Here is a 14646-nt window from a genome sequence, read left to right as displayed (position 1 = left end):
AACTTTACAGGCAACCGCAAATGTGCTATCCGGACAACATATTTCGATTTCAGACCTTTGGGTTGTCGGGGGAAGGAGTTTGGCCTACGTTGACTTCTGTAACACGAAACTTTACAAACAACACCAGAAGTGCTATTCGGACAACATATTACGATTTCAGACCTCTGGGTTGTCGGGGGAAGGAGTTTGGCCTATGTTGAGTTCAGTAACACGAAACTTTACAAACCACACCAGAAGTGCCATTCGGACAACATATTTACATTTCAGACCTCTAGGTTGTCGGGGGAAGGAGTTTGGCCTACGTTGACTTCAGTAACACGAAACTTTACAAACCACACCAGAAGTGCCATTCGGACAACATATTTAAATTTCAGACCTCTGGGATGTCGGGGAAAGGAGTTTGGCCTACGTTGACTTCTGGGTCACGAAACTTTACAAACAACACCAGAAGTGCTATTCGGACAACATATTACGATTTCAGACCTCTGGGTTGTCAGGGGAAGGAGTTTGGCCTATGTTGACTTCAGTAACACGAAACTTTACAAACCACACCAGAAGTGCCATTCGGACAACATATTTACATTTCAGACCTCTAGGTTGTCGGGGGAAGGAGTTTGGCCTATGTTGACTTCAGTAACACGAAACTTTACAAACCACACCAGAAGTGCCATTCGGACAACATATTTACATTTCAGACCTCTAGGTTGTCGGGGGGAAGGAGTTTGGCCTACGTTGACTTCAGTAACACGAAACTTTACAAACAACACCAGAAGTGCCATTCAGCAACATATTTAAATTTCAGACCTCTAGGTTGTCAGGGGAAAGAAGTTTGGCCTACGTTGACTTCAGTAACACGAAAATTTACAAACAACACCAGAAGTGCTGTTTGGACAACATATTACGATTTCAGACCTCTAGGTTGTCGGGGGAAGGAGTTTGGCCTATGTTGACTTCTATGGCACGAAACTTTACAGGCAACCTCAAATGTGCTATCCGGACAACATATTTCGATTTCAGACCTCTGGGATGTTGGGGGAAGGAGTTTGGCCTACATTGACTTTTGTGTCACGAAACTTTACAAACAACACCAGAAGTGCCATTCGGACAACATATTTAAATTTCAGACCTCTTGGTTGTCGGGGGAAGGAGTTTTGCCTATGTTGACTTCTGTGGCACGAAACTTTACAGGCAACCTCAGATGTGCTATCCGGACAACATATTTCGATTTCAGACCTCTGGGTTGTCAGGGGAAGGAGTTTGGCCTACGTTGACTTCAGTAACACGAAACTATATAAACAACACCAGAAGTGCCATTCGGACAACATATTTAAATTTCAGACCTCTAGATTGTCGGGGGAAGGAGTTTGGCCTACGTTGACTTCTGTGGCACAAAACTTTACAAGCAACCTCAAATGTGCTATCCGGACAACATATTTCGATTTCAGACCTCTGGGATGTTGGGGGAAGGAGTTTGGCCTACATTGACTTTTGTGTCACAAAACTTTACAAACAACACCAGAAGTGCTATTCAGACAACATATTTCGATTTCAGACCTCTGGGTTGTCAGGGGAAGGAGTTTGGCCTACGTTGACTTCAGTAACACGAAACTATATAAACAACACCAGAAGTGCCATTCGGACAACATATTTAAATTTCAGACCTCTGGGTTGTCAGGGGAAGGAGTTTGGCCTACGTTGACTTCAGTAACACGAAACTATATAAACAACACCAGAAGTGCCATTCGGACAACATATTTAAATTTCAGACCTCTAGATTGTCGGGGGAAGGAGTTTGGCCTACGTTGACTTCTGTAACACGAAACTTTACAAACAACACCAGAAGTGCTATTCGGACAACATATTACGATTTTAGACCTCTGGGTTGTCAGGGGAAGGAGTTTGGCCTACGTTGACTTCAGTAACACGAAACTTTACAAACAACACCAGAAGTGACCATTCGGACAACATATTTCGATTTCAGACCTCTGGGATGTTGGGGGAAGGAGTTTGGCCTACATTGACTTTTGTGTCACGAAACTTTACAAACAACACCAGAAGTGCCATTCGGACAACATATTTAAATTTCAGACCTCTTGGTTGTCGGGGGAAGGAGTTTTGCCTATGTTGACTTCTGTGGCACGAAACTTTACAGGCAACCTCAGATGTGCTATCCGGACAACATATTTCGATTTCAGACCTCTGGGTTGTCAGGGGAAGGAGTTTGGCCTACGTTGACTTCAGTAACACGAAACTATATAAACAACACCAGAAGTGCCATTCGGACAACATATTTAAATTTCAGACCTCTAGATTGTCGGGGGAAGGAGTTTGGCCTACGTTGACTTCTGTGGCACGAAACTTTACAAGCAACCTCAAATGTGCTATCCGGACAACATATTTCGATTTCAGACCTCTGGGATGTTGGGGGAAGGAGTTTGGCCTACATTGACTTTTGTGTCACAAAACTTTACAAACAACACCAGAAGTGCTATTCGGACAACATATTACGATTTCAGACCTCTGGGTTGTCAGGGGAAGGAGTTTGGCCTACGTTGACTTCAGTAACACGAAACTTTACAAACCACACCAGAAGTGCCATTCAGACAACATATTTAAATTTCAGACCTCTAGGTTGTCGGGGGAAGGAGTTTGGCCTACGTTGACTTCAGTAACACGAAACTTTACAAACAACACCAGAAGTGCCATTCGGTCAACATATTTACATTTCAGACCTCTTGGTTGTCGGGGGAAGGAGTTTTGCCTACGTTGACTTTCATTAACACGAAACTTTACAAACAACACCAGAAGTGCTGTTTGGACAACATATTACGATTTCAGACCTCTAGGTTGTCGGGGGAAGGAGTTTGGCCTATGTTGACTTCTATGGCACGAAACTTTACAGGCAACCTCAGATGTGCTATACGGACAACATATTTCGATTTCAGACCTCTGGGTTGTCAGGGGAAGGAGTTTGGCCTACGTTGACTTCAGTAACACGAAACTTTACAAACAACACCAGAAGTGCCATTCGGACAACATATTTAAATTTCAGACCTCTAGATTGTCGGGGGAAGGTGTTTTGCCTAGGTTGACTTCTGTGGCACGAAACTTTACAGGCAACCTCAAATGTGCTATCCGGACAACATATTTCGATTTCAGACCTCTGGGATGTCGGGGGAAAGAGTTTGGCCTACATTGACTTTTGTGTCACGAAACTTTACAAACAACACCAGAAGTGCTATTCGGACAACATATTACGATTTCAGACCTCTGGGTTGTCAGGGGAAGGAGTTTGGCCTATGTTGACTTCTGTAACACGAAACTTTACAAACCACACCAGAAGTGCCATTCGGACAACATATTTAAATTTCAGACCTCTAGATTGTCGGGGGAAGGAGTTTGGCCTACGTTGACTTCTGTGGCACGAAACTTTACAGGCAACCTCAAATGTGCTATCCGGACAACATATTTCGATTTCAGACCTTTGGGTTGTCGGGGGAAGGAGTTTGGCCTACGTTGACTTCTGTAACACGAAACTTTACAAACAACACCAGAAGTGCCATTCAGCAACATATTTAAATTTCAGACCTCTAGGTTGTCGGGGGAAGGAGTTTGGCCTACGTTGACTTCAGTAACACGAAACTTTACAAACAACACCAGAAGTGCAATTCGGACAACATATTTCGATTTCAGATCTTTGGGTTGTCGGGGGAAGGAGTTTGGCCTACGTTGACTTCAGTAACACGAAACTTTACAAACAACACCAGAAATGAAAGCGCAGCGTAAGTTCTACTATAGACTCCAATGCTACGTCACCTTATTACCTATCCAATCAGATTTTCTCTTCTGCTTTAAATAACGATCACTCATTCAGTACCTTGCTGCATTTCAGACGCTGTTGGTCGCTCTTCCCCTCCTCCCTCCCCGCCGCCTCCAGGTTGGTCCCGTTTGGTTGCCCGGGGGTTGGCTCCGCACTGTCTTCAGTGTACGACAGGATCTGCAGAGCCCAGATGTATCAAGCCCTGGGCCGATGACGGGCCTACGCCAAAGACTCTAATACATGAAATTGTTTCTATACGACTTTCACGAACATATACGTGTACTTGTTTCGCCTACAAATATTTTGTTCAAACATTAAATAATTCAACTAACTAAATTTGCTTCCGGAGTCGTAATAGTAGAAGTGTCATTCAGACAACATATTTTAATTTCAGACCTCTAGGTTGTCGGGGGAAGGAGTTTGGCCTACGTTGACTTCAGTAAAACAAAACTTTACAAACAACACCAGAAGTGCAATTCGGACAACATATTTCGATTTCAGACCTTTGGGTTGTCGGGGGAAGGAGTTTGGCCTACGTTGACTTCTGTGGCACGAAACTTTACAAACAACACCAGAAGTGCCGTTCGGACAACATATTTAAATTTCAGAACTCTAGGTTGTCGGGGGAAGGAGTTTGGCCTACGTTGACTTCTGTGGCACGAAACTTTACAAACAACACCAGAAGTGCCGTTCGGACAACATATTTAAATTTCAGAACTCTAGGTTGTCGGGGGAAGGAGTTTGGCCTACGTTGACTTCTGTGGCACGAAACTTTACAAACAACACCAGAAGTGTCATTCAGACAACATATTTAAATTTCAGACCTCTAGGTTGTCGGGGGAAGGAGTTTGGCCTACGTTGACTTCAGTAACACGAAACTTTACAAACAACACCAGAAGTGCCATTCGGACAACATATTTCGATTTCAGACCTTTTGGATGTCCGGGGAAGGAGTTTGGCCTACGTTGACTTCTGTAACACGAAACTTTACAAACAACACCAGAAGTGCCATTCAGACAACATATTTAAATTTCAGACCTCTAGGTTGTCAGGGGAAGGAGTTTGGCCTACGTTGACTTCAGTAACACGAAACTTTACAAACAACACCAGAAGTGCTGTTTGGACAACATATTACGATTTCAGACCTCTAGGTTGTCGGGAGAAGGAGTTTGGCCTATGTTGACTTCTATGGCACGAACCTTTACAGGCAACCTCAAATGTGCTATCCGGACAACATATTTCGATTTCAGACCTTTGGGTTGTCGGGGGAAGGAGTTTGGCCTACGTTGACTTCAGTAACACGAAACTTTACAAACAACACCAGAAGTGCTGTTTGGACAACATATTACGATTTCAGACCTCTAGGTTGTCGGGAGAAGGAGTTTGGCCTACGTTGACTTCAGTAACACGAAACTTTACAAACCACACCAGAAGTGCCATTCGGACAACATATTTAAATTTCAGACCTCTAGGTTGTCGGGGGAAGGAGTTTGGCCTACGTTGACTTCTGTAGCACGAAACTTTACAGGCAACCTCAAATGTGCTATCCGGACAACATATTTCGATTTCAGACCTTTGGGTTGTCGGGGGAAGGAGTTTGGCCTACGTTGACTTCTGTAACACGAAACTTTACAAACAACACCAGAAGTGCCATTCAGCAACATATTTAAATTTCAGACCTCTAGGTTGTCGGGGGAAGGAGTTTGGCCTACGTTGACTTCAGTAACACGAAACTTTACAAACAACACCAGAAGTGTCATTCAGACAACATATTTTAATTTCAGACCTCTAGGTTGTCGGGGGAAGGAGTTTGGCCTACGTTGACTCAAGTAACACGAAACTTTACAAACAACACCAGAAGTGCAATTCGGACAACATATTTCGATTTCAGATCTTTGGGTTGTCGGGGGAAGGAGTTTGGCCTACGTTGACTTCAGTAACACGAAACTTTACAAACAACACCAGAAGTGTCATTCAGACAACATATTTTAATTTCAGACCTCTGGGTTGTCGGGGGAAGGAGTTTGGCCTACATTGACTTTTGTGTCACAAAACTTTACAAACAACACCAGAAGTGCTATTCGGACAACATATTACGATTTCAGACCTCTGGGTTGTCAGGGGAAGGAGTTTGGCCTACGTTGACTTCAGTAACACGAAACTTTACAAACCACACCAGAAGTGACATTCAGACAACATATTTAAATTTCAGACCTCTAGGTTGTCGGGGGAAGGAGTTTGGCCTACGTTGACTTCAGTAACACGAAACTTTACAAACAACACCAGAAGTGCCATTCAGACAACATATTTAAATTTCAGACCTCTTGGTTGTCGGGGGAAGGAGTTTTGCCTACGTTGATTTCTGTGGCACGAAACTTTACAGGCAACCTCAGATGTGCTATACGGACAACATATTTCGATTTCAGACCTCTGGGTTGTCGGGAGAAGGAGTTTGGCCTACGTTGACTTCAGTAACACAAAACTATATAAACAACACCAGAAGTGCCATTCGGACAACATATTTACATTTCAGACCTCTAGGTTGTCGGGGGAAGGAGTTTGGCCTACGTTGACTTCAGTAACACGAAACTTTACAGGCAACCTCAAATGTGCTATCCGGACAACATATTTCGATTTCAGACCTCTGGGATGTCGGGGGAAGGAGTTTGGCCTACATTGACTTTTGTGTCACGAAACTTTACAAACAACACCAGAAGTGCTATTCGGACAACATATTACGATTTCAGACCTCTGGGTTGTCGGGAGAAGGAGTTTGGCCTACGTTGACTTCAGTAACACGAAACTTTACAAACCACACCAGAAGTGCCATTCGGACAACATATTTAAATTTCAGACCTCTAGATTGTCGGGGGAAGGAGTTTGGCCTACGTTGACTTCTGTGGCACGAAACTTTACAGGCAACCTCAAATGTGCTATCCGGACAACATATTTCGATTTCAGACCTTTGGGTTGTCGGGGGAAGGAGTTTGGCCTACGTTGACTTCTGTAACACGAAACTTTACAAACAACACCAGAAGTGCCATTCAGCAACATATTTAAATTTCAGACCTCTAGGTTGTCGGGGGAAGGAGTTTGGCCTACGTTGACTTCAGTAACACGAAACTTTACAAACAACACCAGAAGTGTCATTCAGACAACATATTTAAATTTCAGACCTCTAGGTTGTCGGGGGAAGGAGTTTGGCCTACGTTGACTTCAGTAACACGAAACTTTACAAACAACACCAGAAGTGCAATTCGGACAACATATTTTGATTTCAGATCTTTGGGTTGTCGGGGGAAGGAGTTTGGCCTACGTTGACTTCTGTAACACGAAACTTTACAAACAACACCAGAAGTGCTGTTTGGACAACATATTACGATTTCAGACCTCTAGGTTGTCGGGGGAAGGAGTTTGGCCTATGTTGACTTCTATGGCACGAAACTTTACAGGCAACCTCAAATGTGCTATCCGGACAACAAATTTCGATTTCAGACCTCTGGGATGTTGGGGGAAGGAGTTTGGCCTACATTGACTTTTGTGTCACGAAACTTTACAAACAACACCAGAAGTGCTATTCGGACAACATATTTAAATTTCAGACCTCTAGATTGTCGGGATAAGGAGTTTGGCCTACGTTGACTTCTGTGGCACGAAACTTCATAGGCAACCTCAAATGTGCTATCCGGACAACATATTTCGATTTCAGACCTCTGAAATGTTGGGGGAAGGAGTTTGGCCTACATTAACTTTTGTGTCACGAAACTTTACAAACAACACCAGACGTGCTATTCGGACAACATATTACGATTTCAGACCTCTGGGTTGTCGGGAGAAGGAGTTTGGCCTACGTTGACTTCAGTAACACGAAACTTTACAAACCACACCAGAAGTGCCATTCGGACAACATATTTAAATTTCAGACCTCTAGGTTGTCGGGGGAAGGAGTTTGGCCTACGTTGACTTCTGTGGCACGAAGCTTTACAGGCAACCTCAAATGTGCTATCCGGACAACATATTACGATTTCAGACCTCTAGGTTGTCGGGGGAAGGAGTTAGGGTTAGGTTTAGAGTGTTTGGGTTAAAAACCCAAACGTCCGAGGCCCCAAACACGCCCAGCAACGCTGGAACGATCTGGAACTCTCGTTGTGCACGGGCCTACCACACGTCACCAAGCACCAGCCTTCCCCCAATATCTCCCCCATCCAAAATGAGTGATTCATGTTAGTTTACATGTAGGTTTGATTAAGATTATATTTAATTTAGGTTAGGTTGGGGTCAGATTTAGGGTTATGTTTAGGGCTAGGTTTAGAATTAAATTGTCTTTTGGGTTATAATTAGGTTAAGTTTTAGGGTTAGGGTTAGGTTTAGGGCCAGATTAAGGGTTATGTTTAGGGCTAGGTTTAAGGTTAAATTGTCTTTGGGTTATAATTAGGTTAAGTTTTAGGGTTAGGTTTAGGGCCAGATTAAGGGTTATGTTTAGGGCTAGGTTTAAAATTAAATTGTCTTTTGGGTTATAATTAGGTTAAGTTTTAGGTTTTAGGGTTAGGTTTAGGGCCAGATTAAAGGTTATGTTTAGGGTTAGGGTTAGGTTTAGGGCCAGATTAAAGGTTATGTTTAGGGCCAGGTTTAGGGTTAAACTGTCTTTGGGTTATAATTAGGTTAAGTTTTAGGGTTAGGGTTAGGTTTAGGGCCAGATTAAAGGTTATGTTTAGGGCCAGGTTTAGGGTTAAATTGTCTTTGAGTCATAATTAGGTTAAGTTTTAGGTTAGGTTAGGTTTAGGGCCAGAGTAAAGGTTATGTTTATGGTTAGGTTAAGGGTTAGGTTAAGGTTGGGTTATGGTTAGGTTTACGGTCAGGTTAAGATTAGGTTAAGGTTAGTTTCAGGTTAGGCCAAGGGTTAGGTTAAGGTTAAGTTCAGGCTAGGTTTTAAGTTTGTAGATGAGTCTTCGATAACTCTTCTCCAGTTCCAACCTTATATTCAGGTTTGGAAAGCCACAGATCACTTTTATTTTATCCTCAAGCACCCCTTTTCTTGAGGTAAGTCTTCGGTCCCTATGTGTCATTTTCGATCACCTATACGTCATTTTCACAGTACCATTCCTTTTATTGTGTTCTCAAGCACCCATTTCTTGAGTAAGGTCTTGGATAACCTTCTCTTAGTTTCTTCAAGTAAGTAGAACCTCTATTTTGTCCTCAAGCCCCCATTTTCTTGAGGTAGGTCCTGGATAACCTATATGTCATTTTCATAGCACCCTTTCTTTTATTGTATTCTCAAGCACATTTCTTTCCCTAGCCTCGTCTTACCTTTTCCAGGTGGATCTTGGATAATCCACATCCCCTTTTGCTAACCTTATTTTCCCCTTTTCCAGGTAGGTCTTGGATAACCTACATGTCTTTGATTCCGTTTCCTCAGGTAGGTCTTGGATAACCCCCTTTCCCTTTTTCCAACCTTATTTTTCCTTTTTCAGGTAGGTCTTGGATAACCCCCCTCCCTTAATCTTCCATCATTCTTCCTTTTCCAGGTCGGTCTTGGATGCCCTATACCCCCTCTTCCTAATAAGTAGGTCTTGGATAACCCACAATCCTTTTTCTAAGTTGGTTTCTTTAAATTTAATTTAGCCAATTGTGTTTCTGTTTCTTCAGGTAGGTCTTGGATAACCCACATTATTTATCTCTTTATTTTAAATGTATTTCTTTGTTTAGACTTAACCATTTTTTATTTATTGCTATTCCTTCAGGTAGGTCCTTTATGGCTTTCAATTTATTTTCAAGTTTCTTTGGTTTAATTTGCCCTTTTCTTGTTTGTTTTCTCATGTAGGTCATGGATAACCTACACTCTTTTTTAGTAGATTAGTTTCTTAATTTTAGTTTAGCCAATTGTATTTGCTTCTACAGGCGGGTCTTGAATAACCCTGATTAGAGAAGTGTACCTGTTTATACAGGTGGTGAGGTCGAATTTATATATATATATTTTGTAGTTTTTTTTGTAGTTTTTTTGTAGTTTTTTTTTTTTTTTTTTGTGTGTGTTTTCCAGGAGCAAGTCTGATGTTGCGCAACGTTTCGGTCTTGAATGGACCTTCATCAGGCACAGGACTTGCTTATTTTCAAAAGAAAGATGCATCAAAATAAAAGCAAATAAACCTTTAAAAATAAAAGAAATCAAAATTTGTGTTGTGTGTATGTGTGTGTTTGTGTGTGTGTGAGTGAGTGATAGCTGTGTGGAGCTGAGGGAGTAGGTTGTTGTCTGTCTCCCTGCAGCTTCAGCTATGAAAGGGCTGCTCTAGCTTCAGCTCCTTTTATAAACTGCTGGACGCAGGCTCCGCCCCCTTGTTTTGGTTCAAATTTTTAAATGTTGCAGCTCCGTTTGTGGAGCTCCCATTAATCTGTTAAATTCCCCCAAGTTCTAAGGGAAAAATAGGGAAACTGGAGGGTTGGCCGTGCCCGGGTAACCATGGGTGGCACTGGCTGGATTAGGTTTAGAGTGTTTGGGTTAAAAACCCAAACGTCCGAGGCCCCAAACACGCCCAGCAACGCTGGAACGATCTGGAACTCTCGTTGTGCACGGGCCTACCACACGTCACCAAGCACCAGCCTTCCCCCAATATCTCCCCCATCCAAAATGAGTGATTCATGTTAGTTTACATGTAGGTTTGATTAAGATTATATTTAATTTAGGTTAGGTTGGGGTCAGATTTAGGGTTATGTTTAGGGCTAGGTTTAGAATTAAATTGTCTTTTGGGTTATAATTAGGTTAAGTTTTAGGGTTAGGGTTAGGTTTAGGGCCAGATTAAGGGTTATGTTTAGGGCTAGGTTTAAGGTTAAATTGTCTTTGGGTTATAATTAGGTTAAGTTTTAGGGTTAGGTTTAGGGCCAGATTAAGGGTTATGTCTAGGGCTAGGTTTAAAATTAAATTGTCTTTTGGGTTATAATTAGGTTAAGTTTTAGGTTTTAGGGTTAGGTTTAGGGCCAGATTAAAGGTTATGTTTAGGGTTAGGGTTAGGGTTAGGTTTAGGGCCAGATTAAAGGTTATGTTTAGGGCCAGGTTTAGGGTTAAACTGTCTTTGGGTTATAATTAGGTTAAGTTTTAGGGTTAGGGTTAGGTTTAGGGCCAGATTAAAGGTTATGTTTAGGGCCAGGTTTAGGGTTAAATTGTCTTTGAGTCATAATTAGGTTAAGTTTTAGGTTAGGTTAGGTTTAGGGCCAGAGTAAAGGTTATGTTTATGGTTAGGTTAAGGGTTAGGTTAAGGTTGGGTTATGGTTAGATTTACGGTCAGGTTAAGATTAGGTTAAGGTTAGTTTCAGGTTAGGCCAAGGGTTAGGTTAAGGTTAAGTTCAGGCTAGGTTTTAAGTTTGTAGATGAGTCTTCGATAACTCTTCTCCAGTTCCAACCTTATATTCAGGTTTGGAAAGCCACAGATCACTTTTATTTTTTCCTCAAGCACCCCTTTTCTTGAGGTAAGTCTTCGGTCCCTATGTGTCATTTTCGACCACCTATACGTCATTTTCACAGTACCATTCCTTTTATTGTGTTCTCAAGCACCCATTTCTTGAGTAAGGTCTTGGATAACCTTCTCTTAGTTTCTTCAAGTAAGTAGAACCTCTATTTTGTCCTCAAGCCCCCATTTTCTTGAGGTAGGTCCTGGATAACCTATATGTCATTTTCATAGCACCCTTTCTTTTATTGTATTCTCAAGCACATTTCTTTCCCTAGCCTCGTCTTACCTTTTCCAGGTGGATCTTGGATAATCCACATCCCCTTTTGCTAACCTTATTTTCCCCTTTTCCAGGTAGGTCTTGGATAACCTACATGTCTTTGATTCCGTTTCCTCAGGTAGGTCTTGGATAACCCCCTTTCCCTTTTTCCAACCTTATTTTTCCTTTTTCAGGTAGGTCTTGGATAACCCCCCTCCCTTAATCTTCCATCATTCTTCCTTTTCCAGGTCGGTCTTGGATGCCCTATACCCCCTCTTCCTAATAAGTAGGTCTTGGATAACCCACAATCCTTTTTCTAAGTTGGTTTCTTTAAATTTAATTTAGCCAATTGTGTTTCTGTTTCTTCAGGTAGGTCTTGGATAACCCACATTATGTATCTCTTTATTTTAAATGTATTTCTTTGTTTAGACTTAACCATTTTTTATTTATTGCTATTCCTTCAGGTAGGTCCTGTATGGCTTTCAATTTATTTTCAAGTTTCTTTGGTTTAATTTGCCCTTTTCTTGTTTGTTTTCTCATGTAGGTCATGGATAACCTACACTCTTTTTTAGTAGATTAGTTTCTTAATTTTAGTTTAGCCAATTGTATTTGCTTCTACAGGCGGGTCTTGAATAACCCTGATTAGAGAAGTGTACCTGTTTATACAGGTGGTGAGGTCGAATTTATATATATATTTTTTGTAGTTTTTTTTGTAGGTTTTTTTGTAGTTTTTTTTGTGTGTGTGTTTTTTCCAGGAGCAAGTCTGATGTTGCGCAACGTTTCGGTCTTGAATGGACCTTCATCAGGCACAGGACTTGCTTATTTTCAAAAGAAAGATGCATCAAAATAAAAGCAAATAAACCTTTAAAAATAAAAGAAATCAAAATTTGTGTTGTGTGTATGTGTGTGTTTGTGTGTGTGAGTGTGTGATAGCTGTGTGGAGCTGAGGGAGTAGGTTGTTGTCTGTCTCCCTGCAGCTTCAGCTATGAAAGGGCTGCTCTAGCTTCAGCTCCTTTTATAAACTGCTGGTCGCAGGCTCCGCCCCCTTGTTTTGGTTCAAATTTTTAAATGTTGCAGCTCCGTTTGTGGAGCTCCCATTAATCTGTTAAATTCCCCCAAGTTCTAAGGGAAAAATAGGGAAACTGGAGGGTTGGCCGTGCCCGGGTAACCATGGGTGGCACTGGCTGGATTAGGTTTAGAGTGTTTGGGTTAAAAACCCAAACGTCCGAGGCCCCAAACACGCCCAGCAACGCTGGAACGATCTGGAACTCTCGTTGTGCACGGGCCTACCACACGTCACCAAGCACCAGCCTTCCCCCAATATCTCCCCCATCCAAAATGAGTGATTCATGTTAGTTTACATGTAGGTTTGATTAAGATTATATTTAATTTAGGTTAGGTTGGGGTCAGATTTAGGGTTATGTTTAGGGCTAGGTTTAGAATTAAATTGTCTTTTGGGTTATAATTAGGTTAAGTTTTAGGGTTAGGGTTAGGTTTAGGGCCAGATTAAGGGTTATGTTTAGGGCTAGGTTTAAGGTTAAATTGTCTTTGGGTTATAATTAGGTTAAGTTTTAGGGTTAGGTTTAGGGCCAGATTAAGGGTTATGTCTAGGGCTAGGTTTAAAATTAAATTGTCTTTTGGGTTATAATTAGGTTAAGTTTTAGGTTTTAGGGTTAGGTTTAGGGCCAGATTAAAGGTTATGTTTAGGGTTAGGGTTAGGGTTAGGTTTAGGGCCAGATTAAAGGTTATGTTTAGGGCCAGGTTTAGGGTTAAACTGTCTTTGGGTTATAATTAGGTTAAGTTTTAGGGTTAGGGTTAGGTTTAGGGCCAGATTAAAGGTTATGTTTAGGGCCAGGTTTAGGGTTAAATTGTCTTTGAGTCATAATTAGGTTAAGTTTTAGGTTAGGTTAGGTTTAGGGCCAGAGTAAAGGTTATGTTTATGGTTAGGTTAAGGGTTAGGGTTAGGGTTAGGGTTAGGGTTAGGGTTAGGTTAGGGTTAGGGTTAGGTTAGGGTTAGGGTTAGGGTTAGGGTTAGGGTTAGGTTAGGGTTAGGTTAGGGTTAGGGTTAGGTTAGGGTTAGGGTTAGGGTTAGGGTTAGGGTTAGGTTAGGGTTAGGGTTAGGGTTAGGGTTAGGGTTAGGGTAGGTTAGGGTTAGGGTTAGGGTTAGGGTTAGGGTTAGGTTAGGGTTAGGGTTAGGGTTAGGGTTAGGGTTAGGGTAGGGTTAGGGTTAGGGTTAGGGTTAGGGTTAGGGTTAGGTTAGGGTTAGGGTTAGGGTTAGGGTTAGGGTTAGGGGTAGGGTTAGGTAGGGTTAGGGTTAGGGTTAGGGTTAGGGTTAGGGTTAGGTTAGGGTTAGGGTTAGGGTTAGGGTTAGGGTTAGGGTTAGGGTTAGGGTTAGGGTTAGGGTTAGGTTAGGGTTAGGGTTAGGGTTAGGGTTAGGGTTAGGGTTAGGGTTAGGGTTAGGGTTAGGGTTAGGGTTAGGGTTAGGGTTAGGGTTAGGGTTAGGGTTAGGGTTAGGGTTAGGGTTAGGGTTAGGGTTAGGGTTAGGGTTAGGGTTAGGGTTAGGGTTAGGGTTAGGGTTAGGGTTAGGGTTAGGGTTAGGGTTAGGGTTAGGTTAGGGTTAGGGTTAGGGTTAGGGTTAGGGTTAGGGTTAGGGTTAGGGTTAGGGTTAGGGTTAGGGTTAGGGTTAGGGTTAGGGTTAGGGTTAGGGTTAGGGTTAGGGTTAGGGTTAGGGTTAGGGTTAGGGTTAGGGTTAGGGTTAGGGTTAGGGTTAGGGTTAGGGTTAGGGTTAGGGTTAGGGTTAGGGTTAGGGTTAGGGTTAGGGTTAGGGTTAGGGTTAGGGTTAGGGTTAGGGTTAGGGTTAGGGTTAGGGTTAGGGTTAGGGTTAGGGTTAGGGTTAGGGTTAGGGTTAGGGTTAGGGTTAGGGTTAGGGTTAGGGTTAGGGTTAGGGTTAGGGTTAGGGTTAGGGTTAGGGTTAGGGTTAGGGTTAGGGTTAGGGTTAGGGTTAGGGTTAGGGTTAGGGTTAGGGTTAGGGTTAGGGTTAGGGTTAGGGTTAGGGTTAGGGTTAGGGTTAGGGTTAGGGTTAGGGTTAGGGTTAGGGTTAGGGTTAGGGTTAGGGTTAGGGTTAGGGTTAG

General features: G+C 42.4%; 1 long non-coding RNA gene across 2 annotated transcripts; it reads left to right on the top strand.

Annotated features, from left to right (window-relative positions):
* Positions 1-8227: 8227 nt before the first annotated feature.
* On the top strand, positions 8228-13463 carry LOC125797843 (uncharacterized). Of its 2 annotated transcripts, none has more exons than XR_007436662.1 (4): positions 8228-8309; positions 10539-10633; positions 10722-10904; positions 13180-13463. It is a non-coding gene; the product is annotated as an uncharacterized LOC125797843 (long non-coding RNA). The 2 variants fall into 2 exon arrangements; XR_007436661.1 differs by having other exon boundaries at positions 10722-10923; positions 13247-13463.
* The last annotated feature ends 1183 nt before the right edge of the window (positions 13464-14646 follow it).

The sequence above is a fragment of the Astyanax mexicanus genome, unplaced genomic scaffold (assembly GCF_023375975.1).
Source record: "Astyanax mexicanus isolate ESR-SI-001 unplaced genomic scaffold, AstMex3_surface scaffold_56, whole genome shotgun sequence".
NCBI lineage: Eukaryota > Metazoa > Chordata > Actinopteri > Characiformes > Acestrorhamphidae > Astyanax > Astyanax mexicanus.
The sequence above is the reverse complement of the archived record's forward strand: the minus strand, read 5'-3'. Positions and strand labels throughout refer to the sequence as shown.